The sequence below is a fragment of the Equus caballus genome, chromosome 1 (genome assembly GCF_041296265.1).
Source record: "Equus caballus isolate H_3958 breed thoroughbred chromosome 1, TB-T2T, whole genome shotgun sequence".
NCBI lineage: Eukaryota > Metazoa > Chordata > Mammalia > Perissodactyla > Equidae > Equus > Equus caballus.
The window spans coordinates 108,562,491-108,590,483 of NC_091684.1; positions in this window are offsets into that span (position 1 = coordinate 108,562,491).

The window sequence follows — 27,993 nt, forward strand, 5'->3', positions numbered from 1 at the left end:
TTGGCATGAACAGATATACATAAATGGAAGAATTAAATGCTATTCACAAGAAGACATAACCAGGAGGTTCATTGTGCATTCAGACCCTTCTAGTTCAGTGGGCCTCAAACTTGGCTGCCAATCACAATAACCTGGATGAAGCCTGGGTCCCATCCATGGAAATTCTCGTTGAGTTGTTTGGGCATGGAACCCTGGCATGGGAATTTTTAAAATTTCAACCCAAATGTGCAGCCAGGATTGAGAACTACTGCACCAAGAGGAGATCTGAGAAGGAAACGGGCTTTATGGACAGGAGGTATATTAAACACTGGGACGAGCCTGGAGAGGATCTTATCTGGTGACCAAGACAAGACAAGATGTCTTGTCCAGACCCCTGGACCAGGTGGTCCAGTCCACTCTGAATTAGGTGTTGAAGGCTTAGGTCCAGGCTGCAGTTGGCAACTTGGTGATTTGGGATACTCAGTCAACTCGTTTCCATCTGGGTACAATATCTGAATGTTACAGATACAACAGACTGGGCCACCATATAGGATGTTCAGGTTGTATTCCACATAAGGATTTCTGGCTGAGGGAGGGAATAGAAGCTGAAATTCTGCCTGGGACCCATTCATCTTGCCTTGCGCACGGCAGGGTGCTACACCACCCAGAGAAAGGTGTCTCACGGGCTAGCCACCACTCAGGGTAGAAGGTATGAAAACCACTTCTTGGACTAAGTGATGTTCTCCACTTCATCTGCTAACCCCCCATGCTGAGCCCACACTGCCACCGAATCCACAGATGGCTTGCCCACACACTATTGTTTTCACCAGACTTCAGCCACATCTGTTCACAACCTGGTTTGCCAATTATTGCAGCTGTGTAATTTTATTAAATATTATCTAAACCAATGAAATATGAGTGCAAAAGATTTTATTTCTATGGAAATGAGTTTAATACTCAGGAAAATCACAACAAAAGCAGTAAACCTTAAAAATTACTATCCAGGGGTCTGGCCCCATGGCATAGTCGTTGGGATTGGCACAATGGGTTTGCATCTTGGGCACAGACCTACACCACTTGTCAGCTGTGCCATGGCAGCCACCTACATCCAGGATGGAGGAAGATGGGTACAGATGTTAGCTCAGTGCTAGTCTTCCTAAGGCAAAAAGAAAGACAGAGGAAGATTGGCAACCAATGTTAACTCAGAGTGAATCTTCCTCAGGAAAAAATATATATATATATATACACTATCCAGAATGTAAATTGGTATAGCCATTAGGGCAAATAGTATGGAGGTTCCTCAATAAATTAAAAACAAAAAATATGGTATGATCCAGCAATGCTACTTCTGAGTATTTATCCAAAATAATTGAAATCAGGATCTTGAAGAGATACCTGTACTCCCATGTTCATTGCAGCATTATTTACAATAGCGAGATATGAAACAACCTAAATGTCCATCCATGGATGAATGGATGAAGAAAATGTGGTATATATATGTATATAAAATAGAATTTTAGTCAGCCTTAAAAAAGAAGGAAATCCTGCTGTTTGTGACAGCATGGATGAAACTTGAGGACATTATGCTAAGTGAAATAAGCAAGACACAGAAAGAAATTTACTGTATGACGTCCCTTATATGTGGAATCTAAAATAGTCAAACTCATAGGAGCAGAGAGTAGAGTGGTGGTTGCCAGGGCCTGGGGGGAAAATGGGGAAGTGAGGGTTAAAGGGTTCAAAATTTTCGTTATGTGAGATAATTAAATTCTGGAGATCTATACAGCAGAGTGTCTATAGCTAACAGCACTGTACTGTATACTTCAACTTTGCTAAGAAGGTAGATCTTTTTTTTAAAGGTTGGCACCTGAGCTAACAACTGTTGCCAATCTTCTTTTTTTTATTGCCTTTTTCTCCCCAAAGCCCCCCCCAGTACATAGTTGTATATCTTAGTTGTGGGTCCTTCCAGTCGTTGCATGCAGGATGCCATCTCAGCATGGCCTGATGGGTGGTGCCATGTCCACGCCCAGGATCTGAACCGGAGAAACCCTGGGCAGAAGGTAGATCTTATATTAAGTGCTCTTACCACGAAAAATAATAATAATAATAAAGGGGGTGGGAGAAAACTTTGGGAGGCGATGGGTATGTTTATGGCCTTGATGAGCAGTTTCACGGGTATATACTTATGCCCAAACTCGTTGAGTTGTACACAATAAATATGGACAGCTTTTTACATGTCAATCACACCTTATTAAACTGTCTTGGTTTTTTTTAATGGCTGTCCAATTAGGTATGAGTGAAACAACCATAAACGATAGGAGGAATAGTGATGTCTAGAAGGAGTCCGAGCTCCTCACGCCTCAGAAGTGTTTTGTGTTTGATTTCACTTTAAAGAACCTAAACCAAGAAGTTGTAGATGCTGTGTTATGCGTGAGGATGGTATGTGGTTTACGATGTACATCTCCAGTAGATCCACACTCACATAAAAGACAACATCAAAATGTTGGTAAAAGAATGTATACCTTTGTGCTTTAAGTTAAAATCAAAGGGCCAAGTTATGTGTTATTTTATTATCAACTCATTCAGTGATGGATCTTAAAGATGAGTCTTCCTGACCCTGGTGGCCTCATAAGATGTTATTCAAGGGCAGATGAGAATGACGAATAAGGACGCATTCTCTAAATAAGAGAAGACTATACGAGCAGAAAGCCATACGAGAAGGCAATAAGCGGTTGCTTGTTATCTTGTTTTGTTTGGTTTTTACTATTTAGTATGATGCTCTAGACATAGCAGATGATCAATGAATTGTAATAAGGATGCATTCCAGCACCAGCAGTTTCTCCCAAGCACCCTTCCACACCAGCACCACCATTCTGGGTGTCAAGGTTCTCCTGGTCCTCTGTGGAAGGAATTATTCATTAAGGAACTGCTAGCAAATTCCTTAAGGAATAATGGATACTTACACATAAGAGGAACTTAACACAGTGGAAGTTTATTTCTCGCTCCATGTAATAATTCCATGCAGTAGTTCCCGATTGACAGGTGTCTCCTTGATGTGGTGATTCAGAAACTCAAGTTCTACCAACCCCTAGGGCAGCAGAGTCCAAGAAAAGAGAGGAGAGAACTCCCAAAAGGGAGGCATGCACACATGACACCTGCCCCTCACCATTGGTTCTGATGGGGCTAGACCTGGATGCAAGTGCTTCTGGGAAATGTAGTCCCTGGCTAGGCTGCTACCTGCTAACCATCTCTGCCTCGGAGGGCTGCTTTCAAGGAGGCACTCATTAAAAGAAGAGTGTCTCCCTCAGGGCAGTCCAAATGGGACTTGGCAAAGTTTCAACACACAGACTAGTGTCCCATGGGACAACCCATGAGGAATCGGTATGAGGATGTCAGTGGAAAAGCACACCCTACATCAGGGAAGCAAAAAGCACTGGCTCCTCAACCCAAACAAGAGACATTGTTCCCTTGAATGGTGACAAACAGTTTGGCATGCATTGACTCTGCTTCTACATGTTGGCATGGCACACACAAAAATCAGATGAGCAAAGAAATATAGTTTATTTCATTCATAATTGATCTGATTTTTTTTCATCAGCTACCACACACTGGGTAACAAAGTCTGGAAAAGTATATTCTAGCATGCACAGTGCTCCCTGCCTATCTTGGCCTCCCCTCAGCTCTTGATGCCTCCCTCCATCCCTCTGAGTCTTTGCCACATCCTCCACCTGTCCCTGGCCTCATGTCTCTCCCAGAAGCCTCTGCTCACTCCTTGCCATGATGGGATGGAGGTCCAGCTGCTGCCAGCACAATTACTTTCTGCAACACCCCACCCTTTAAGCGCATATGGCAGTTTCTGGGTTCCATCTATGGCACATGGAACCTAGAACAGTTCTAGAAAAGTCTAGGCACACTGGGCTGGCGAGTTTGCTTAGCAGGGTCGGGCAGGGGGACCTGGGAGGCAATGTCCCTCCAGACTCCCAAACCTGAAGGGCAGCAAATCTCCTGGCCTCAGAGCTTCCCTCATGATCTGAACACATCCCACTGTGGGGATCCAACACAGGGTCACAGCCCCTGCTTCTCCTACTGCTCTCTCTTTTTCTTTCCACCATCCCTTAGACCAGGAAGATGCATCTCCCTTCTTCCCCCTACCTGTCAAGAGCCTTCTTATGTGTGACTCATTGCAAACATGACCGGCCCTTGCTTGTTCAGACTGCCAGGAGCCTGATGGTGCTCATTTCTTGATTCTAATTAAAACAGATATCTAATTTGGCAGTGGTAGCTGAGCAAATACTTCCTGGCTCCAGGGGTTATCTGCCCTCCTCTGAGGCATGGAAACTTGTTGCTTCCAAATTGGAAAGCCTTAGGGCGGCAAGCTTTGCAGGGTAAGGAAATCTATATCAAAAGATTTCAAAGAAGTTGTTTCCATCAGAGATGTGAAGTGACTCGAGGAATTTTCTTGAGGGACTGGTAGAAGCAAGGGGTGGTTAAGAATGTTGAGGACACAAAAGACCGCGAATTGCTAAAGCAATCCTGAGCAAGAAAAACACAGCAGGTGGAATCAAAATCCCTGATTTCAAAACATACTACAAAGCTACAGTGATCAAAACAGCATGGTACTGGTACAAAAACAGGTCCACAGATCAATGGAACAGAATTGAAAGCCCAGAGATAAAACCATACATCTATGGACAGCTAATCTTCGACAAAGGAGTAGAGGGCCTACAATGGAGAAAAGAAAGTCTCTTCAACAAATGGTGCTGGGAAAACTGGACAGCCACATGCAAAAGATTGAAAATTGACCAGTCTTTTTCACCACACACCAAAATAAACTCAAAATGGATCAAAGACCTAAAGATTAGGCCTGAGACAATAAGTCTTTTGGAAGAGAATATAGGCAGTACACTCTTTGACATCAGTTTCAAAAGAATCTTTTCAGACACTATAACTCCTCAGTTGAGGGAAACAATAGAAAGAATAAACAAATGGGACTTCATCAGACTAAAGAGCTTCTTCAAGGCAAGGGAAAACAGAATTGAAACAAAAAAACAGCTCACTAATTGGGAAAAAATATTTACAAGCCACTTATCCGACAAAGGGTTAATCTCCATAATCTCTGAATCTTTTTGTTCTAGAGTTTTTAACAAAGTTCTGTAAGGTAGGCATGACGCTGGCTATTGGAGATTGAACTCAATCTTTAGCCCCTTCTCTCCCTAGAGGTTGGGGTTGGGGTGGGGAGGTTATTGCTGAAAGTTCCAACCGTCTAAATCACTTGTTCAGTTCCTATACCAACCAGCCCACATCCTGAAGCTTTCAAGCCGCCACCACCACCACCACCACCAGCACCAGCACCACCAGCACCACCAGCACCACCAGCACCACCAGCACCGAGAGCCACCTCATTAACATAAACTCAGGCTTGGTTCTAAGGGGCTTGTTATAAATTACAAAAGACACTCCCAACACTCAAGAGATTCTAAGGGCTTTAGGGGCTCTGTGCCAGGAATTAGAGACAAAAACAGACATTTTTTTTTTATTATATCACAATAACATACCAATATAGGTTTCTTAGATTTGATCAACGTACCATGGCACTGTAAGATATTAACGTTAAGGGAAAACTGGACAAACACATGCAGAACAATGAAATTGGACCCTTATCTCACACCATTCACAAAAATTAACTTGAAATGGATCAAAGACTTAAACATAAGACCTGATACCATAAAACTCCTAGAAGAAAATAAAGGGAAGAAGCCCATCAATATTGGTCTTGGCAATGATTTTTCGGACATGCCACCAAAAGCACAAACAACAAAAGCAAAAATCAACAAGTGGGACTACATCAAACTCAAAAACTTCTGCACAGCGAAAGAAATAATTAACGAAATGAAACGGCAGCCTACAGAATGAGAGAAAATTTTTTGCAAACCATATATTGGATAAGGGGTTAATATCCAAAATATATAGAGGACTAACACAACTTAATAACGAAAAAACAAAGAATCTGATTTCAAAATGGGCAGAAGAACTAAATAGACATTTTTCCAAAGAGGACATCATAATGTCCAACAGGCATATGAAAAGATGCTCAACGTCTCTAATCACCAGGGAAACGGAAATCAAAACCACAATGAGATATCACCTCATTGATAGATATTATATGGCCACCTCACAGAATGGCCATCATCAAGAAGACAGGAGACAATGGGTGCTGGCGAGGATGTGGTGAAAAGGGAACACTTATACACTATTGGTGGGAATGTAAATTAGTCAAAACACTGTGGAAAACAATATGGAGTTTCTTTAAAAAGTTAAAAATGGAATTTCCATATGATCCAGCAACTCCACTTCTGGGTATCTACCCAAAGGAAATGAAAACAGGATTTTGATGAGATATATTCATATCCATGTTTATCGCAGCAATATTCACAATAGCCAAGAAACAACCCAAATGCCCCCCAACAGATAAATGGATAAAAAAGATGTGCTATATATACAAAATGGAATATTACTCAGCTGAGAGAAAGGATGATATCCTCCCATTTGCAACAACATGAATGGACCTTGAACACATCAGGCTAAGTGAGATAAGTGAGACAGAGAAAAGCAAGGACTATATGATCTCACTTATATGTGGAATCTAAAACAGTCAAGCCTCTCAAAAAAAAAAAAACAGAGAGTAAAATAGGGGTTACCAGAGCTTGAGGGGTGGAAAGATAAGACTGGTGTTTAAGGGTACAAACTTGTAATGAGTAGTAAATAAGCCATAGCAATCTAAATCACAGTAAAATGAACGTAAACAATAATATTGTACTATAATGATGTAATGTAATAAATATTGCTTTGATGGCAATCATATTACAATATATAAATATATCAAAGTAACACACTGTACACCTTAAATTTCTAAAATGTAACATGTCAAATTTATCAAATAAAAAGATAAAATGTAAAAAAAAATAATAGCATCAAGAGAAAATGGGTGAGGGGTTTATGGGAACTCTGTATTATCTTTGCAACATTTCCATAAATCTAAAATTATTCCAAAATAAAAAGTTATTTATATAGCCAATCTGCCCCAATTCTGTCCAAAGTCCATGTATCAAAGCAAGTAATACCTTCGCTTTCCTGAGCATGGCAAATTTCCGGCATTCAAGACCTATATCTTGACCCTCTACAACACACCCACCTTCCCACTGTCATTCTTCTTGAGTCACTACTGCATCAAGTTTTGGATCCTTCTTCCCCTTCCCTTGTCCCGACAGGTCTGGAGCTTAACGATCTAAAGTAGTGACCAGCAAACTATGGCCTACAGGCAAAATCTGGCCCTCAACTTGTGTTTGTAAATAAAGTTTTATTGGCACACAGCCATGCTCATTCATTTACATATCAGCTATGGCTGCTTTCGCACTACGATGGCAGAGTTGAGTAGTTGCAACAGAGATTGTAAGGCCTGTAAAGCCTAAAATATTTACTGTCTGGCCCTTTACAGGAAAAGTTTTCAAATCTTTGCTCTAGTAAGTTGGACCCTCCCTCCCCAACCAGGCACTACTCTAGGAAGCTAGGCTCTGTGGTTTCCTCTGGCTGCAGGAGAGAGAGTCGGCCCGAGGAAGATCTCTCTCTCTGTCTCTCTCTGTCTCTCTCTCTCTCTCTCTCTCTCTGTCCCTCTCTCATATATACACACACATTGCTAGAGACTGAATGTTGGTGTCACCCCCACCAAAATTCACATGTTGAAACCTCCCCCGCAACATGATAGTTTTGGAGATGGGGCCTTCGGGAGGTGACTGAGACATGAGGATGGAGCCCTCATGTATGAGATTAGCACTCTTATAAAAAAGACCCCAGAGAGCTCCCTCACCCCTTCAGCCACATGAGGACACAGCGAGAAGACGGCCGTATGAACTAGGAAGAAGGTCTTCACCAGACACCAAATCAGCTGGCGTCTTGATCTTGGGCTTCTCAGCCTCCAGAACTGGGAGAAATAAATCTCTATTGTTTATAAGCCCCCCGGTCTCAGGTATTCTGTTATAGCGGCCTGAACGGACTAACACACAGGTTTACACAGTCCTCAGTAAAGACAGCAAATCGGTCTGAGTTTCCTGAACCCCCACTTAGCATCAAGGGAGGCGTCTGAGCTGCAGGAGAGCACTCGCCAGAGGTCACAGTTTGAAAACACCTTAATGAAAGAGCTTGTAAGCGGGCCCCACGGAGTGCTTCCTGCAGGGGCACCTGGCCCGGCTGGCAGGTGCTCCCTTTTGTGCAGGTGCCTGGCAACAGCGGGAGGCTTGTTTTCCTACACAGGAGGCATCCTCAGAGTTCATTCTCCTTAAAAAGCTGTACAGTTTTCCTTTAAAAAGTACAGTTTTCCCACCAGTTTTAGGTTGCTGTCTGAACAGAGAGAAACCACTGAATCACTTTTGGCCAAAAGCTCCTCGAGGAAAGGGTATAGGTTGTGCTTTGAATCCCCTGCGTCAGTGTGATAACTGAAAAAGAAGTGCTGCTTGGTACAAGTTCGTTTGTTGAATTGCATGGAATTGAGATGAATTACTGAACCGCATTTCACATTTAACGTGACCCACATGACCCGGTTCATCAGCTCCAAGGGCAGATGTGGCTACTTCTATCTTCCCAGTTAATGCTTTAATATCTGACTCCAGTCTACCTAGATTTGACGGCCGGTGCAAAAACTTACCAGCTGTGTGACCTTAGGCAAGTTACTTAACCTCTCTGTACCTCCAATTCCTCATCTGTTAAAAGGAATGATGACGGTATCTCTCTCAAAGAGTTGTAATAAGGACTACATTTAAAGTATCTGGAATCATGTCTAGCAAATATTATTAACAAGAATATCAATCTCGTAACACACATCCATGCCACTGCCCATGAAATATCTAAGAAACCAGGAGCTTATTCAGTCCAGAGAATTCAGTCAGTCCTCGTTCCAATTGCCAGGTGGAGGGAAGAAGGTAGTCAGTGGTCAATCCACTAGGAGGTGTCAGTTTGGGGTGGCCATTTTTTCTATGGTCACTGTTGGAAACAGGTCCTGTCCAGGAAGATGGGCTCTTCTTATCCACTGTTGCAATAATGTCCTTGGGTCCTTCCAGAGACTCTGTAATAGTCTCAAACTTATACATCCAAGATTATAGTTTTTCAATTCACCGCTTTTTAAATCACATGCTCAGCCATTGAGCTCAAAACAATCCCACTCCATCAGGGTGGCTAAGCCCAGAAGAACTTCAGGCTTCAGTGACCTGCCCTTTTGGAATAAATGTCTAGGCCCTGGTATTGAGAACCACCAGCCCAGGACCCCCTCCCCTCACGATAGGTTGCACTATGGGATCCTGAGTCTTTTCCTTCCAGTAATCTCTGTAGAAACTTTCTCCAGCCAATAGAGATGTTGTAGGATCGTAGAACCTCCAAAGGGCAGAGTCATCACTCTCGTTCCCCTCCCTCCCTAGGGGCCCGTGGGTCCTGCACACATCTGCCTATCCCTCTCCAGGACCAGCTCCACCTACTGAAGGTATTGGAAGGAGTAGCCTTCATCAGGCCACAAATGACCCCATCTGCCAGCCTAACAGAAGCTCAAGGGTTCAGGTTGGAAGCCAAGGAGAGCCACTTAATTTGAGAAGTGGCTTAAACTATTCCTAGGGGGTATCTTCTTCTTAAATTTAAATTGCTCATGTTTGTGGGGGATCTGAATGGGCCACCCCACAATGCGTCTCTTTGCCTTGATTATTTTTTTTTTTATTAATGTTATGATAGATTACAACCTTGTGAGATTTCAGTTGTACATTTTTGTTAGTCATGTTGTGGGTACACCACTTCCCCCTCTGTGCCCTCCCCCCACCCCCCCTTTTCCCTGGTAACCACCGATCAGATCTCCATATCAATATACTAAATTCCACCTATGAGTGGAGTCATATAGAGTTCGTCTTTCTCTGACTGGCTTATTTCGCTTAACATAATACCCTCGAGGTCCATCCACGTTGTTGTGAATGGGCCAATTTTGTCTTTTTTTATGGCTGAGTAGTATTCCATTGTGTATATATACCACATCTTCTTTATCCAATCATCAGTTTCTGGGCATGTAGGCTGGTTCCACGTCTTGGCTATTGTAAATAATGCTGCGATGAACATAGGGGTGCAACGGACTCTTGAGATTTCTGATATCAGGTTCTTAGGATAGATACCCAGTAATGGGATGGCTGGGTCATAGGGTATTTCTAACTTTTTGAGAAATCTCCATACTGTTTTCCATAGTGGTTGTACCAGTTTGCATTCCCACCAACAGTGTATGAGGGTTCCTTTTTCTCCACAACCTCTCCAACATTTGTCACTCTTGGTTTTGGATGTTTTTGCCAATCTAACGGGTGTAACGTGATATCTTAGTGTAGTTTTGATTTGCATTTCCCTGATGATTAGCAATGATGAACATCTTTTCATGTGTCTATTGGCCATATTCATATCTTCTTTTGAGAAATGTCTGTTCATGTCCTCTGCCCATTTTTTGATCGGGTTGTTTGTTTTTTTGTTGTTAAGCCATGTGAGTTCTTTGTATATTATGGAGATTAACCCTTTGTCGGATAAGTGGCTTGTGAATATTTTTTCCCAATTAGTGAGCTGTTTTTTTGTTTCAATCCTGTTTTCCCTTGCCTTGAAGAAGCTCTTTAGTCTGATGAAGTCCCATTTGTTTATTCTTTCTATTGTTTCCCTCAACTGAGGAGTTACAGTGTCCGAAAAGATTCTTTTGAAACTGATGTCAAAGAGTGTACTGCCTATATTCTCTTCCAAAAGACTTATTGTCTCAGGCCTAATCTTTAGGTCTTTGATCCATTTTGAGTTTATTTTGGTGTGTGGTGAAAAAGACTGGTCAATTTTCAATCTTTTGCATGTGGCTGTCCAGTTTTCCCAGCACCATTTGTTGAAGAGACTTTCTTTTCTCCATTGTAGGCCCTCTACTCCTTTGTCGAAGATTAGCTGTCCATAGATGTATGGTTTTATCTCTGGGCTTTCAATTCTGTTCCATTGATCTGTGGACCTGTTTTTGTACCAGTACCATGCTGTTTTGATCACTGTAGCTTTGTAGTATGTTTTGAAATCAGGGATTGTGATTCCGCCGGCTTTGTTTTTCTTGCTCAGGATTGCTTTAGCTATTCGCGGTCTTTTGTTGCCCTATATGAATTTTAGGATTGTTTGTTCAATTTCTGTGAAGAATGTTCTTGGGATTCTGATTGGGATAGCATTGAATCTGTATATTGCTTTAGGTAGTATGGACATTTTAACTACGTTTATTCTTCCAATCCATGTGCAAGGAATGTCTTTCCATCTCTTTATGTCATCGTCAATTTCTTTCAAGAAAGTCTTGTAGTTTTCATTGTATAGATCCTTCACTTCCTTGGTTAAGTTTATCCCAAGGTATTTTATTCTTTTCGTTGCGATTGTGAATGGGATTGAGTCCTTGAGTTCTTTTTCTGTTAGTTCATTGTTAGTGTATAGAAATGCTACTGATTTATGCACGTTAATTTTATACCCTGCTACTTTGCTGTAGTTGTTGATTATTTCTAATAGTTTTTCTGTGGATTCTTTCGGGTTTTCTATATATAAGATCATGTCGTCTGCAAACAGCGAGAGTTTTACTTCTTCGTTACCTATTTGGATTCCTTTTATTTCTTTTTCCTGCCGAATTGCTCTGGCCAGCACCTCCAGTACTATGTTGAATAGGAGTGGTGAAAGTGGGCACCCTTGTCTTGTTCCTGTCCTCAGAGGGATGGCTTTCAGTTTTTGTCCATTGAGTATGATGTTGGCTGTGGGTCTATCATATATGGCCTTTATTATGTTGAGGTACTTTCCTTCTATACCCATTTTACTGAGGGTTTTTATCACAAATGGGTGTTGGATCTTGTCGAATGCTTTCTCTGCATCTATTGAGATGATCGTGTGGTTTTTGTTTTTCATTTTGTTGATGTAGTGTATCACGTTGATTGACTTGCGGATGTTGAACCATCCCTGTGTCCCTGGTATAAATCCCACTTGATCATGGTGTATAATCTTTTTGATGTATTGCTGTATTCGGTTTGCCAAAATTTTGTTGAGGATTTTTGCATCTATGTTCATCAGTGATATCGGCCTGTAGTTCTCCTTCTTTGTGTTGTCCTTGTCAGGTTTGGGGATCAGAGTGATGTTGGCTTCATAGAATGTGTTAGGGAGTTCTCCATCTTTCTCAATTTTCTGGAACAGTTTGAGGAGAATAGGTATTAAGTCTTCTTTGAATGTTTGGTAGAATTCTCCAGAGAAGCCGTCTGGTCCTGGACTCTTATTTTTGGGGAGGTTTTTGATTACCGTTTCTATTTCCTTACTTGTGATTGGCCTATTCAGATTCTCCCTTTCTTCCTGATTCAGGAGTCTAGGAATTTGTCCATTTCTTCCAGGTTGTTCAATTTGTTGGCATATAGTTTTTCATAGTATTCTCTTATGATCTCTTGTATTTCATTGGTATCTGTTGTGATTTCTCCTCTGTCATTCCTAATTTTATTAATTTGCGATTTCTCTCTTCTTTTCTTGGTGAGTCTGGCTAGGGGTTTGTCAATTTTGTTAATTCTTTCGAAGAACCAACTCTTTGTTTCATTGATCCTTTCTATTGTCTTTTTTGTTTCAATATCGTTTATTTCTGCTCTTATTTTTATTATTTCCCTCCTTCTACTGACTCTGGGCTTTGTTTGTTCTTCTTTTTCTAGTTCTGTTAGGTGTCGTTTGAGGTTGCTTATGTGAGCTTTTTCTTGTTTAGTGAGGTGGGCCTATATTGCGATGAATTTCCCTCTTAGGACTGCTTTTGCTGCATCCCAAATGTTTTGGTATGTCGTGTTCTCATTTTCATTAGTCTCCAGATAAAATTTGATTTCTTCTTTAATTTCTTCAATGATCCATTGTTTGTTGAGAAGCGTGTTGTTTAGTCTCCACATTTTTGCACCTTTCTCTGCTTTTTTCTTGTAGTTGATTTCTAGTTTAATAGCATTATGATCAGAAAAGATTCTTGATATTATTTCAACTCTCTTGTATTTATTGATGTTTGCTTTGGTTCCCAAAATATGGTCAATCCTTGAGAATGTTCCATGTGCACTTGAGAAGAATGTGTAACCTGCTGTTTTTGGATGAAGTGTTCTATATATATCTATTAAGTCCATCTGGTCTAATTTTTCATTTAATTCTATTATTTCCTTGTTGATTTTCTGTCTGGATGTTCTGTCCATTGGTGTTAATGGTGTGTTGAGGTCCCCTACTATTATTGTATTGTTGTTGATGTCTTCTTTTAGTTCTATTAAGAGTTGCTTTACAAATTTTGGTGCTCCTGTGTTGGGTGCGTATATATTTATAAGTGTTATGTCTTCTTGGTGGAGAGTCCCTTTTATCATTATATACTGTCCCTCTTTATCTTTCTTTATCTGTTTTGCTTTGAAATCTACCTTGTCTGATATTAGTATAGCGACACCTGCTTTCTTTTGTTCATTATTAGCTTGGAGTATTGTTCTCCATCCCTTCACTCTGAGTCTGTGTTTGTCTTTGGGGCTGAGGTGTGTTTCCTGGAGGCAGCATATTGTTGGATCTTGTTCTTTGATCCATCCTGCCACTCTGTGTCTTTTGATTGGGGAGTTCAATCCATTTACATTTAGAGTGATTATTGAGATGTGGGGGCCTACCACTACCATTTTGTGTCTTGTTTTCCAGTTTTCTTCAGTTTCCTTTGTTTCTCGTCCCATGGTTTAATCTGTTCTGATGTAGAGCTGCTACTCTCTGTTGTTGTCCTTCTACTTATCTCCTCTGCTCTTGGTTTTGTAGCCCCTTTCCTTTTTTGGATTTTTCAGGAATGAGGGTTTTCCTGAGGATTTCCTGAAGAGGAGGTTTTGTGGCAATGAACTCCCTTAATTTTTGTCTATCTGCGAAAGTCTTTATTTCTCCATCGTATTTGAAGGTTATTTTCGCTGGGTAGAGAATTCTCGGCTGTAGATTTTTGTCCTTCAGATTTCTGAATATATCATTCCACTCTCTTCTAGCCTGTAAAGTTTCTGCTGAGAAATCTACTGATAGCCTGATGGGGGTTCCTTTGTAGGTTAGTTTCTTTTGCCTGGCTGTTCTTAGTTTTTTCTCCTTGTCGTTGACTTTTGCTAGCTTCACTACTATATGGCGTGGAGTTGGTCTTCTTGCATTGATAAAGTTTGGAGATCTATTGGCTTCTGTCACCTGAAGATCCATCTCCCTCACCAGATTTGGGAAGTTCTCAGCCATTATTTCTTTGAATAGGCTTTCTGCCCCTTTCTCCTTCTCTTCTCCCTCTGGAATACCTATAATCCTTATGTTGCATCTCCTAATTGTGTCTGATAATTCTCGGAGAGTTTCCTCATTTCTTTTTAGTCTTGCTTCTCTCTCCTCCTCTGCCTGCAGCAATTCTATATTGCCATCTTCCAAATTGCTAATTCTTTCCTCCATATTATCGGCCCTACTGTTCAGAGCATCTAGATTTTTCTTAATCTCCTCTATTGTGTTCTTCATTTCCAATATTTCTGTTTGGTTCTTCTTTATCGTATCAAACTCTTTTGTGACATAGCTCCTGAACTCGTTGAGTTGACGGTCAGAACTCTCTCTTAACTCATTGAGAATTTTAATGATGGCTGTTTTGAAGTCATCATCATTTAGGTTATATATCTCATTTTCTTTGGGATTGTTTTCTGTGTATTTGTTACTTTCTTTCTGTTCTGGAGATTTAATGTATTTTTTCATATTGCTTGATGTTGTTGATTTGTGCCTCCGCATGGAGATAGAGTTTAGTTGCTCCTTTCACTTGTTTCAGCTGCTGCGGTGGGGGAGCAGCTGTTTATACTGCACCAACCAGGAACCCTGTCCGCAGTTGCTAACTGGGCCTCGGCCCCTCCTCGTAGCCACAGTGGCCCTTTGGATTCCCTCCTCTGCTGTGGGGGCCGTCACAGGGGGGCTTCAGGCTGCTGGTGCCTACTGTTGCAGCCCACCTAGATGTGCTCTCTCCTTGGGGTCTGCAATGGTGTTATGGGCTTTTCCAGCGGCCAGGGGTGGGATCACTTATATTTGTCGCTCCGTTGCTGTCGGCACCCACAAAATCTCACTTGTCCTCTATGGGTCGTAGGAGAGCTATTGGCATCTTCTACAGTCTGTGGTTAGTTCACCTAGCTATGCTGCTTTTGCCCTGGGGTCTTCCAGCCTTGTGGCTGGTGGCTGGGTGCCTTCTACTGGTGCTGTGCAGAGGCTTTCCCTAAGGCTGCTGTGAGCCTGTAGGGTTTCCCCCTAGGCTACGAAGCTGGGTCTCTGGAACTCCCCCCAGCCCCAGTCCTCTCCGAGATCTCCGGCAATCCCTAGTCCCACGGGGCGGGCAACGGCAGCTGGGGGTCGCCCCGCCCTCTGGGATTCTCTCCGGGCCTCTCCCGGAGCTGTGAATGCTCGGCGTAGCCCCTCTGCTAATGGCAGACAGAGAGGTTTGTCTGCTGCCCGGGCGGAACTCCGGCGCTTCCCATCTGGGTCGCAGAGCCGGCCTTTGAAACTTCCCCCAGCCCCGGTCCTCTCCGAGATCTCTGGCAATCCCTAGTCCCACGGGGCGGGCACCGGCAGCTGGGAGACCTCCGTACCCTCAGCGACTCTCTCTGGGACCCTCCGGGCGCCGCGAACCCCCGGTGGGGACTCCCCGCCAATGGCGGGGAGAGACTCTCCCCGCGGGCTCAGGTGTGCAACTCCAAAGTTTCCCTCTGTGTTTAGGAGTAATTGCGGGGGGGTTTAGGTAGGGTTCTGGTCACCTGTTTCCACCGTCGCTCCTCTGTTGTGTGCTCGCTCCTGCCCTAGATGTGTGTAGATCCTCTGGGGGCGTCCGTTGGAAGAAAGCCGCTTGCGGGTACTAGGCTGCTCGTCGGGGTCGGAGAGTTTTCACCTATTTCCACATCCTCCCGGAGGAAAGTCCATCCGCCTTCCGATGTATAGTTGCGTGGGTCTCTCAGACGTCCTGAGATGCTGTCTGGATATCCTTTGTCAAGCGATAAGTGTCCAAATAATTGTAGACTCGAAGGGGGAGAGACAAAGAGGACTACTCACGGCGCCATCTTGGATCTTCTCTCCAGCTTAAATGCCATCCTCAGCTGAAGACAAAAGAAAATGCTCTGCCTTGATTATTTTTAAGAACAAAAGACTCTGAAAGAAAGTTTCACCTTCCCCTTAACTGCCTAAAAGAATTTAAGATAAAACGCCTATTCCAGGAAAGAGGTAATACCATAGGATAAGTGTATTGTAATGTAAAATGAGTCTCTCTAGTCGGCCCAGCAAACACTTGTTTAGCAAACATTTGCTTTTCCATCTCCATGTAAATTGCCTTCCTCGCCTTTGAAGTCCCAAACCACTACCCCCAGCGTCCTCCTTTGTCTTTAGCTGAAGATGGCATTTAAGGTGGCAGCTTCAGCCATTCTGGCGAGTTACTCAGTTTTCCTGGGTTTCTCCCATGTACACATGTTATTAAATTTGTTTGATTTTCTCCTGTGATTCTGTCTCATGTCAATTTAATTCTTAGATCAGCCCGAAGGATCAAGAGGGTAGAGGAATTGTCATCCTCCCTTACATGTTCATGTCTGTTGGGAGTTGATCCCAGCTTGACTGCACAATCTGCTCATTCCGACACCAACGCTGAGGGAGCAGGCCCTGTCTGGGATGAGCATTCTCGGAGAACAGGGTAAAGAATGATGGTAGAACCAAGCGACGGGTCATAAATCTCCTGCTCAGCAATGATAAACATCAAGCCCACTCACGTCATGTTGGCCAAAACATGCCGTGTAGGAAAGCCCCGTGTCAATGTGCTGGTGAATAGAATTCCTCCTGTAAGTTGGGCCTGGTAAGAAGGAATAGTGAATATTTTGAACAAATTATTTTATCTACCACAGTGCCAATATTTAAAACTTGACGCATTGCACAGAAAAGTCAGAATTTCCAGGTTTTCTTGAAAAAGAAAATCAAAGTACCCGGCCAGGTGGGGCTCTGTTTCTATGCACAGCAATTGGCTGGAGCTGAGTTTCAGCCATGCCTTTTGGACCAAGGAATGAATGCTTCTTGCTGGTTTGTTCCAGTCCCCACACTGCCTGCTCGCTCACTTATGTTACCTGCCTTGCTCGGATTAAGCAAACGAGTTTGTGACCTGCAGCAACGGGCAGCCACTGAAGAGAGGAAGGAGGCAGATGACTGGATCAGACGTCTTTTCCAGACAGCTGAATTTGGGAGTTTGCAGTTGAGGTGATGCCTGCCCTGACATCTGTTTCCCTACATTAAACCCAGCAGATATGGGGTTAAAACCAAAAGGTTCCATCCCTTTTCCCTGCTTCTCTCATTCTAATTACAAGTTCTTGACGTTTATTACAACAAAACTGATGTCTAGAGCATATCAAAAACTGGAGCTTCCCAGACCCCAACTCCTGGGCTTCCTGGCACCGGAATCCACCACTCATCATGGAGGCAGACAACCAAGGACAGCCACCTGCAGATTGCTTTGTCTCACCATCCCTCTCTCTGCAAGCAACCTCAAACGGCCAAAGGCAGTCTAGTGGGAAGGTCCCAAATAGCAAGGCCACATTCTCCCCCTCCTTACAAGCAGCCCCATTCCTGGTAACCTTTAAAAACCCTTGCCTCTCATTCTTGGAGGAAAAGAATTTGAGGGCTTACTCTCATCTCCCAGCTGACTTCTGGCTGACATCACCCGAAATAAATCACTTTCCTTGCCATAAGCCTGGCATTCCAGTTTTTGTTTTGGCCACTCTTGTGAGACAGGTAAAAAGAACCTTGTGTTAGTGGCCAGTAACCGAGGGAGACTCCAGAACAGAGCCAGGAACATGGGTTAGAAGGTTACTGCAATAACCCCTAACCTAGCCTAAGTGTGTAGTTAAAACATAGAGACTGAAGGCTCTGCTCACTATTATAGAGCTGTGGAACGGCCAGCTAGAGGCAGCACTCAGCTAGAGGCAGCCAACAGAAGGATGCTCTACCAGTTGCCTTGAGGCGATGAAGGCATCCTGGAGCCAGAACAAAAATTACCATTTGGGAAGTTTGGGTTTAAGGACTGTCTCCCTAGTCTACCCCCAGAAGAAAAATCTACCTGCTTCTCAGGGAACTGAGGCTGGACTCCCAAGGGTGCCTCTCTCCACACCAGCAGGGAGAGAGACATTCTAACAGGTGCGACTAAATAGCCACTTCCCTCTCCTACCCTCTCCCCCACCCCCCACCGCCCCATCCCTCACCCACCTCCCTTCCCTCGCCCACCGTTGGCCTAAATTAAGTTTTCAAGAGGCAGAGAGGCTCTGTGCTGAATTTTGCTGGAGAGCATTGAATTCAATAAAACATAATTATTGATTTAATTAAAATAGTTGCTCTGTGAGAAGTGAAGCTTTTTTAATAGCCAGCAGAGATGGAAGAGCCCTCATTCATTTCTAGTGTAGCTTCTGAAACAAAATTGGGCTGCTTTTTTTTAATAGGCCAATTCCAGGCACGGCTTTGAAACGGATCCTCTGGCCATTCATATGCAGTAATTCAACCAGTGAATAAGGGGCCTTTCTCATTGGCTGCCTTTCAGGACCGAGAGAGCAGGCACTGGGAGCCCTCAGCCCAGACTCTGCGATGAATAATTCATGGATCTACTTCTGGGGCCCCTCTGTGTTCCTGTCTGCTTCCTTGTACTTCTATCTGGAATGAAACAGAGGGCTGGGGACTGTCGCGTTGTGGGGCTCCCCATCCTCTCTTGATTTGCTAGGAGAGGAGCTGCCCAAGGGGACCAGCAGCCTTCAGAGGCGGCTAGATGCCAGTCCCCACCATCGGGCAGGGTCTGACCCCCAGAGGGCTGAGCACCGGAAAGAAACAGAGCTGGGAGGGCAGAGGGAAAGCTTGCACTGCTTGGCACGTTGAAGCAGGACCCGTGAGGACACACAAAGGCAGGCCCCCTCCCCTGCAGCCCCTCTTTCCTCACCTGCCACCACAGGCAGGCATGCCGGCCACACGGGCACGCAAGCACATCACTTCTATTAACGAAAGAGAATAATGATGCCTCCTCGGAGAAGACATTAATGAGGTGATGACACATTTTTAATTAAATGCCTTATATAAATTATTAATCCATTCCTCCTGGAAAGATAGACAGCGGCATATTATAAACACGAGACAGCCAGGGTATATCTGAGTGCACACGCTCAAGCACACACACACATGCACGCACACACACACACCCCCTACTCGCTTTCCCCAGACCCCAGTAAGGCTCTTTAGCGCCAGCTGCAGCCCTGGGATGGAAGCTAAAGCTGCCTTTCCTTACAGCCTGCATACTTGTCAACATGGAACCATGTGGTGGAGGTCAATGATCTACTACAGTTTTACCAAGTCACTGGGCAAGCGGTGGCCCATGCAGACAGTTGGGGGCACCATCCTGCAGAAATTGCTCATCTCCATAGCAACTGCCCCTCCCTGCCCTGCTCTCTGCCAGGTCCGTTTTCCCCAGTGGCCTGCAGCAGCTCCATGTTTGACTCAGGTTAGTGGTGCCTCCTCCACTGGGCTGCCAGGGTCTGGTAATGACCTCCTAGTATCAACATTGGATGCCACCAACATGATCTTAGATTTAAAAAAAATTAAGCTAAAACAACAATCATGTTAATCATAATAAAACAACCATTTGTTGAATACTTATATGCCAGGCACTATCCTAAGTTGTTAGTGCCTTCCAGTCGATTCTGACTCCTAGCACCCCGGTGTCCAGCAGAGCAGAACCTTGGTCTTTTTTTTTTTTTTTTTGCGCCATCCTCTCTCCTTCCGGTGCTGTATCAGACAACGTTCTGCTGCTATTCATAGGGTTTTCATGGTCAATTTTTTCAGGAGTAGCCAGGTTCTTTCTTTCCTAGTCTGTCTAGTCTGGAAGCTCCACTGAAACCTGCCCACCATGGGTGACCCTGCTGGTATTTGAAATATCAGTGGCATAGCTTTCAGCATCACAGCAACATGCCACCACCACAGTGTGACAACCGACAGACACGTGGTGTGCTCCCCTGGCTGGGAAACGAACCCGGGCTGTGGCACTTAACCGCTAAACCACCACCTCTCCTAAGTACAGAGCACATATTATCTTTATCAATTCCCACTCCAAGTCCTATGGAATAGATGGTATTATTCTTATTATGAATACACCCATTTTACAGATCAAATAATATGTTCAATTTCAGAAAATTAGTAACCGGCAATGATAAAAATGCAAATTCCGATCTGTTTGATTTCACCACACTGCTTACTTAGGACTTTCTAACCCTAAACTTATTATTATTATTATTTTGCAAACAAGGAAATTAAAGCACAGACAGGTTAACTTGCCCAAAGTGCCACTGCAAGGAAGTAGAAGATGGAATTTGAATGCAAACCGTCAGCGCATGCATATACCCACTGCACTAAATTGAGGGCAGGAATTCAAGGACTGACATCCCATCCACATGGGTGGAGAGAAGACCTGAAGGCCACATGTACCCTGTCATTTTCACCATAGAAATAAGCAACGGATGGTGAGGAATAAATCAGGCTCTTGGTAGAGAAATAGAGTGTCATGTTTTTCCTGCAGAGTCATAATGAGACCCAATCAGTATTTTAAGAACAAGTGTCCATTTCTCTCCATCAGTTGAACTTTATTCTGGGCCCTCCGCCTTCACCTCTCATCCCAAATCTCCTTGGGAAACAAGGACATCTTCTGCTTTCTTATAAGGAGTCACCCATTATCACAGGGAACAAGGACATTAATAACCCAAAGGTAGACCATGCTTTTCTGCTCTACAAAAGCAACCTCTCACGCACCTACTCACACTTCACAGGAAGACAGTTATTCCAACATTCTGAAAACATAGTGGGGGCCAAAAGAAGTATGCCACGGCCAGAAGGAGGCGCTGTGGAGACCAGAGCAACCATACAGGTGTGAACTGTTTTCAAGAGCAAGTGTTACTGCTTCTGTAAAAAGAACTACATCAACAACTCTAAATGGCTTCTGGCCTTTCCTCCTTAAGCAAAGATGTCAGTGTGTGGGAAAGACACCCTCAAAATGGTTCTCCATTAGGGCTCAAGGCAGTAAAAAGGCATCTCCCACAGGGATGGCATTGGAAGCATTTACAGTTGACAAGCCCACTGAAGCCATGACAGGTATTCATAGATGGTGTTTGGAAATGTGCTTCGCAAAGAATCTCTTCATGTTTCACTAACAGTCTGCCAGCCGCATCCTCTAAGGCAGCTTACAAAATTGGTCATTACCTTATTTAGGTAATATATAGGATATTAACAATCAATGGCCCTGCCATTCTGCTTTATAAAAGATTGAACCTCCGCCTGGGTTTCTTGCATTTGTGCCTTGAAAGGAAATTTTTTAATGAAGTGACAAAATAATTCTTGTAAAGTTAGATTACAAATATTTTCCTCAATTTGCTCCCCCTTCCTCTTCTTTTCCCATAATTTTTAAAGATCTAATAGTGTTTATTCTGGGACTTTAGTGGAGGGGGTTTCATAATTGTTTGGAATTTAGAATGTATCTGAGACGGGAAGCAGAAAGGTAGGGGGCAGGGGGTCAGAATGAATCCCTGAGCCAGAGCCCCCTCCAGGCTCTCCTGCTGAGAGTAAGGGTCTGCAGGGAACTAAAAAGGACATCCTTCTTCTCTGCTCAAGTTCAGAACCAACTGGGTGATTGATGGGCTCAGCCGATAGGCAGAAGAAGAGCAAACAGCCACCTTGTCATTGAGAATGGCCTCTACCGGGGCTCACATCCTGGCAGTCCCTCTGAAGAGCTGTGCGACCTTGGGCAAGTTACTCAGTAACTGTACCTGCTTCCTGGGAGTCGTGAGGATAAAACGAGAAAATATCTGTGTCATGCTTTGTACAATCGCCCGCACACAGTCAGTCCCGAACACTTGTTGGGTCTTGTCATTATCTTCCTGCAAATGAAGCCAACTAAAACACAGTGCAGCTGGACCCAAACAGTGGGAGAATTCTGCACAGACCCTTCTGAAAAGGAACCTGGATTTCAAAAGCATCGAAATTTTAATTTAGGAGCACAAAGATAACCACACCCCTTGCCAAGGCAAAAAAAAAATAAAACTTGAATCCATAATTGTTTTATGATGCTAATTTCACTTTTATAGACATGTTGTGAGTTCTCCTTTTCAGAGTCTCGTACTGATCGTTCTTGTCTTGTTAACTCATAACCAGACCATATTTGAACACATAAACTTTAAGAGAGATCATAAAGAAGAGATGCACTCTCGAATGAGCCTCGTTTCTCCCGGTTGAGTGGAATACTTAAACACTTAAGAGATCTGTGAAGTTATGGGACCAGACGTTAAACCTGGAGTGTGGCAATTTGGAAGTCAGTGAGCTTCAGTTAAACTACTCTGCACTGGTCAGACCACATCCAGACTATCTTAAATTCTAGGGCCATTTTTTTTTTAAAGATTTTATTTTTTTTTTTTCCTTTTTCTGCCCAAAGCCCCCCAGTACATAGCTGTATATTCTTCGTCGTGGGTCCTTCTAGTTGTGGCATGTGGGATGCTGCCTCAGCATGGTTTGATGAGCAGTGCCATGTCCGCGCCCAGGATTCGAACCAACGAAACACTGGGCCGCCTGCAGCGGAGCACGCGAACTTAACCACTTGGCCACGGGGCCAGCCCCTCTAGGGCCATTTTTAAGAGCATTATTACCAAACTGGCACCCATCCAGGTAGGTGGGCCCCATGTAATATGCAAACACACAACTATAGTTTGATTATTACTCCAGTTCCAGCACGTGGCGGTTTTCCCACACCACCAAGCAATTCTCTGACGCCAGCTGGGTGTCCAACAATTCAACTTAATTCATACACTGTCCACCTGATATCAGATCCCACAGGTTTAGGGCTCACTCCCACACGACTGCCCCATTTTACATGCCAATCGCATGTCCACATTGCTACCTGCACTCTAGTCAACTGGCTATAAATCAGAGGTTCCAAACACCCCCATCTTTGGTTGTATTTATTTGCTGGAGCAGCTCACAGAACTCAGAGAAACATTTTACTTACTAGATTACTGGTTTGTTATAAGAGGATATAACTCAGGAAAGACCGAATGATAGAGATGCACAGGACAAGGGATGGAAGGGGCGTGGGGCTTCCATGCTCTCCCCGAACAGGCCACTCTCCCAGCACCTCCACGCATTCACCAGCCCGAACGCTCTCCAAACTGTCCTTTTGGGTTTTAATGGAGGCTTCCTTACATAGGCATGATTGATTACATCCCTGGCCACTGGCGATTGATTAAACCTCCAGTCCCGCCTCCCCTCCTTGTAAATCAGAGGATGGGACTGAAGCTTCCAACCCTCTAATCACATGGTTGGTTCTCCTGGCAACCAGTTTCCAACCTTAGAGGCCTTCCAAAAGTCACCTCATTAACATAAAAAAAGTCACCTTTCTGACTCTTATGGCTTAGAAAATTCCAAGGGCTTTAGGAGCCCTGTGCCGGAAACAAGGATGAAGACCAAATATATATTCTTATTGTAAATCACAATATCACATATAGCCCCTGAGGAACAATGGAGGAGGTGGGAGCTTACCCTGGGGAAAAGAAGGCACCGCAGTAGGTGTCTTGGAGTAACTAAAAGGTTGTCACATGCACGGTCAATCTTCTACTTTTGTGGTATGATCCAGAAACAGGACAAATGCAGTAACTAAGAAACAGATGCCATTGTGTACTAAAACATCTATGGGCTCCAAAGTTAGGATGCCAGAGGTTAAATCCTGTTTCTACCATTTGTAAGTTTGATGTCCTGATCCACATTGTCTCCTGTGCCAGAGGTGACTGAAATGTGTGAAATGACCCATTAAAAGGATAAGGAGTGGTGGCGGCAGCAGCATGATGAAGACTACAGTCACCCAAACTCAGGTTTTTAAAACACGCATTAGCCCAAGAAAAATTATCAGTAGGCCAATTTGGTTACATACGTCTCTAATTGCAATCCCCTAAATAATCTTGGGCAAGTTGCTTATTTCTTTGGTTTTCTTGGAGTTGTTCTTCTGTAAAATGAAGACATTATAAGATTTGCCTTAGCAAGATTTTGTGGGGCTCAAGGTGAAATAAGACATATAGTAATGCTTTGTAAAAAATAAAGAGCTACAGGGGCCGACCTGGGGGTGCAGTGGTTAAGTTTGCATGCTCTGCTTCAGCAGCCCAGAGTTCATAGGTTTGAATCCCAGGGATGGACCCAGCACCATTCATCAAGCCATGCTGTGGTGGCATCCCACGTAAAATAGAGGAAGATTGGCAACAGATGTTAGCTCAGGGCCAATCCTCCTCCCCAAAAAATAAAAACAAAATAAAGAGCTACATAAATGTTGGCTACGATTTTTAAGAACTTTCTAATTATTAGAAGTATCTGAAAAGACGCTTGGTCTTATAAGAGGTAGCGAGAGCTCCCCATGTCATGAGGGTTTTGGAGGTTGTTTTACTCTGTCGTAAAGACGATTCAAATATTAAACGGGATAAGTCTATTAGGTTGGGTTTCTGGAAAAAATGAAAGACTCTGAGATTCTGAGATTTTCATGCAAGATGCTTATTGGGAGTGCTGTGGAGAAGACAAAATTACTCACGGCATTTGTTAAAGACTGCTAAGACAGGCTTTATGTAAGGGAGGGGTTGCTACAAGAGGGTTTTGTAGTAAGAGAGAGACCGGGCTCTGCAACTAATGCAACAAGGGAAACTGGGAATCTACAGCAAACGAGCAGGATGCGAGTCAGTGGATGAAACGTTACCCAGAGGAAACGTCAGGGGTGCGGGGGCATTCTGGCTGCAAGACCTAACAAGATTCTGGCTGAAGGCCGGCCAGGGCGATCAGAGTCACCTGGGGGATGGTGGAGGGTGAGGAAGCTGGTCAGATATCAAGGTGATCAGGTATCAGGAGTGGGGGATTCTGGCTAAGTCAGGAAAGCGACTTAGCAAGATTCTAGCCAAACTTGGACAAGGCAGAACACAGGAGCCCAAAAGTCGAGGCCTGGTTGGGAAGAGGATTCAGAAGGGCCTGATTAGACTTTCACGGAGGAGAGAACTTTGTCAGTAGCTGCGGAGGGTGAGGGAAGCGGGACTGGGCAGAGCACGGAGATGAGTTACGCTGCAATTGCAACAGAGGCCTCAGCCCCAGGAAGGGCCCTGCGGAGTTGTCTGAATTGAGACAAGGGGGTTGGACTTTTGCATCCCCACATGGACCCGTCACTGGTTACAAACTGCATCTGGGAGGGGGTGGGGGCTTGGTGGAGGGCGGCAGGCCTCAGCTACAAGCTGTCAGCAGCCAACAGCCCTGAGAGCTGGGAACGAGATCCTCATTCCCCAACGAGGAGTCTAGGCAGCACAGCACAACATCACTATGGTGGTAATTGCAAGCACGATAATAACGATACTTAATAACGCAATGAGTTAACATTTACTGAATTTCTTCTATGCACCAAGTTCTCTTCCTTCTACATACTAACCCCTCTCACACATTATTTCACTTAATCTTCACATCGATCCTAGAAAGTAGTTATTACTGGATAGATTACTAGTTATTACTAAATTACAGGTAAGAAATTTGAGAGTCAGAGAGGTTAAGACACTTCCTCAAGCTTGCACAGCTAGCCAACAAGAGATTCAGAATTTGAAACAGATTTGTCAGACCTCAGAGCCTGGGTGTTTAGCCTTTCAGGAATTAGCACATTGACCCAGGGCCTACCATGTTGCTACAAGTTTTACACATGTGCTATTCGATGTCGCTACTCTGCCAGGTTGAACTCATGCTCCCTGTTTCCGAGATGAGGAAACCCACGCTCAGAAATCTTGAGTCATTATAAAACACCATCTAGCCTGGATTTAAAGCCACCTTTGTCTGACTCAGAGTCCATGTGCTTCCCATGAGCCACACTGCCTCTTCTGAAAGACGCTCATAGCTCTGAAAGGAGCAAATTTCAGATCTAGAAAGCTGCATACGGCATCGGCCTCATGTTACCCTAACGGCCTAGAGAGGGTTGAGGGAAACACAAGAAAAATCACCACGGATTCCATGAGCTCCTGTGGCCGAGGACTGGCAGAACCTGTGGTCGAGAGGATTGAAGGAGCTTGCGAGAACAGGAGGGGGCGCTCCTTCTCAAGCTGCCTGGGGAGCTAGCATTTGTCTTCCCTTCGTCACGGTCACCACTTCTGAGCAACTGCCCACGGGGTAGAGGGCTCTAAACCTCTCACCTCCTTCATCACAGTAGAATTACATTCTCCCCTGGATTAAGAAAAGCTCTGACCTCCTGAAACCTGGTCTCTAAGCGTGAGGGAAACAGTCAGCGGGTCCATTCATTACCTCTGTGATCGCAGCTCTCCCTGGGACTTTAAAAAGCAAAACTCCATCTGTATCTTCCATCACGTAACCTGAATTGTGCCCGAAGAAGGCAGAGAGTGGAGAGATAACAACTCGTTTAGGGCAGCCCCGAAAGGGTTTCCAAAACTCCTCCTGCCAGCTGACAGGCAAGATCTGAGTATTGGCGCCCCATTTATCCCTCATTTCCTGCCGTCCCCACCTCCACCTGTTGTGGATTTGTGAAAAAGAAAGCGTCAATTTTCCGAGGGAGGTAACCATGGTTTCAACGCTGGCTCAGCTGTGTGAACTCGCCGTGTTTCTTAACCTCTCTGGGCCTAGTTTTTCACATCTATAAATGAGAATAATGAGCGCCATGTTTGTAACAGTGCTGGCTTATAGTAGGCACTCAGAAACAGAACAAAAACGTGAGTCCTCTTTTCCGTTCCTCCCACTCCCTCGCCATTTCACTCAAATAATAAAATCTAGGTACAACCGGCACAGAAAAGGAGAGGGGAAATTTCAGCACAAAGCAAGACATAGAGTGGAGAAAATGTAACATATTTAATATGTTATTCAATTGTATTACGCAGTCCTTTCCAGTCTTAGTTAAATCCCTGAGAATTTTTCACTTTAGTTCGGCAGCTCTCTATTAGGCGTCTATTTTGTGGCAGGCCCGGTGATGCAGAGGCAGAGACGTCCCCTCGAGGTGCTCACAGAAGGACCAGTCCTTACGCCGCGTCCCTTCAGTCATCTGATGCAACTCAGAAAGTGTCAAAGCTTTCACGTCCTTCCCCAGAGCACTGGATACGATTATCTTTCTACTATTCATTGAAACCAAGCGAATTAGATTAAAAAATTGGGGTCCTCCTGTCCACATAGCATTTGTATTTCCAAAAGGGCTGCCTCGTCCTGGATGCTGAACTAAGGCAGCAAACGCAGCTGTAAATGACTCAGTCCAGCGAGTCTCTCTCGGGACTGGATTCGGTCCTTTCAGGCAGGTGGGGAGCTTCACTGGCACCCTTGTTTGTGGGAAAGAGCAGACAGATCTGTGTTTTGTTCTAGAAGGACCTTTCACGTTCAGTCTGGCTGAAGCAGAATTCAATGGTTACTCTAACCATAGATCGCACTGAGGATCTGAGGAAATTATGTTCCCACGGCCCCCAAAGGAGGGAAAGCAATTAAAACACAAGTCATTAGTATATTCTAAATATGGGCCACGTTGGCTCCCTTGAAAGCTATTAACCTATTAACTCCATGAACTAGAAATTCGCTGTCACGTGGTCTCTCAGGAAAGTTCATCTGTCCTGGGAGGTTAGTGGACAAGGGAGCTCCACAGGCCATAGTAAGAGTCCTACAGGTGGAGAGGGGTCTGCGAGTTCTGATACACGGGGAGAGAGAGGCAAATGAAAGCTACTTGTGAGATATTCATGCAAGACTCTCACTATAAAACACATGGAAGAGGGAGAAAAAAGAGACAAAACAGAAAAGAAAGAGAAAGTGGAAGGAAAAAGGAGAAGGGAGAAGGGGCAGTGGAAGAGGGGTATATACTGAGCCCTACTCTACGTTAGACATTGTCCCACTGCTTTATATATGTGATCTCGTCTGTATCATTGGGCC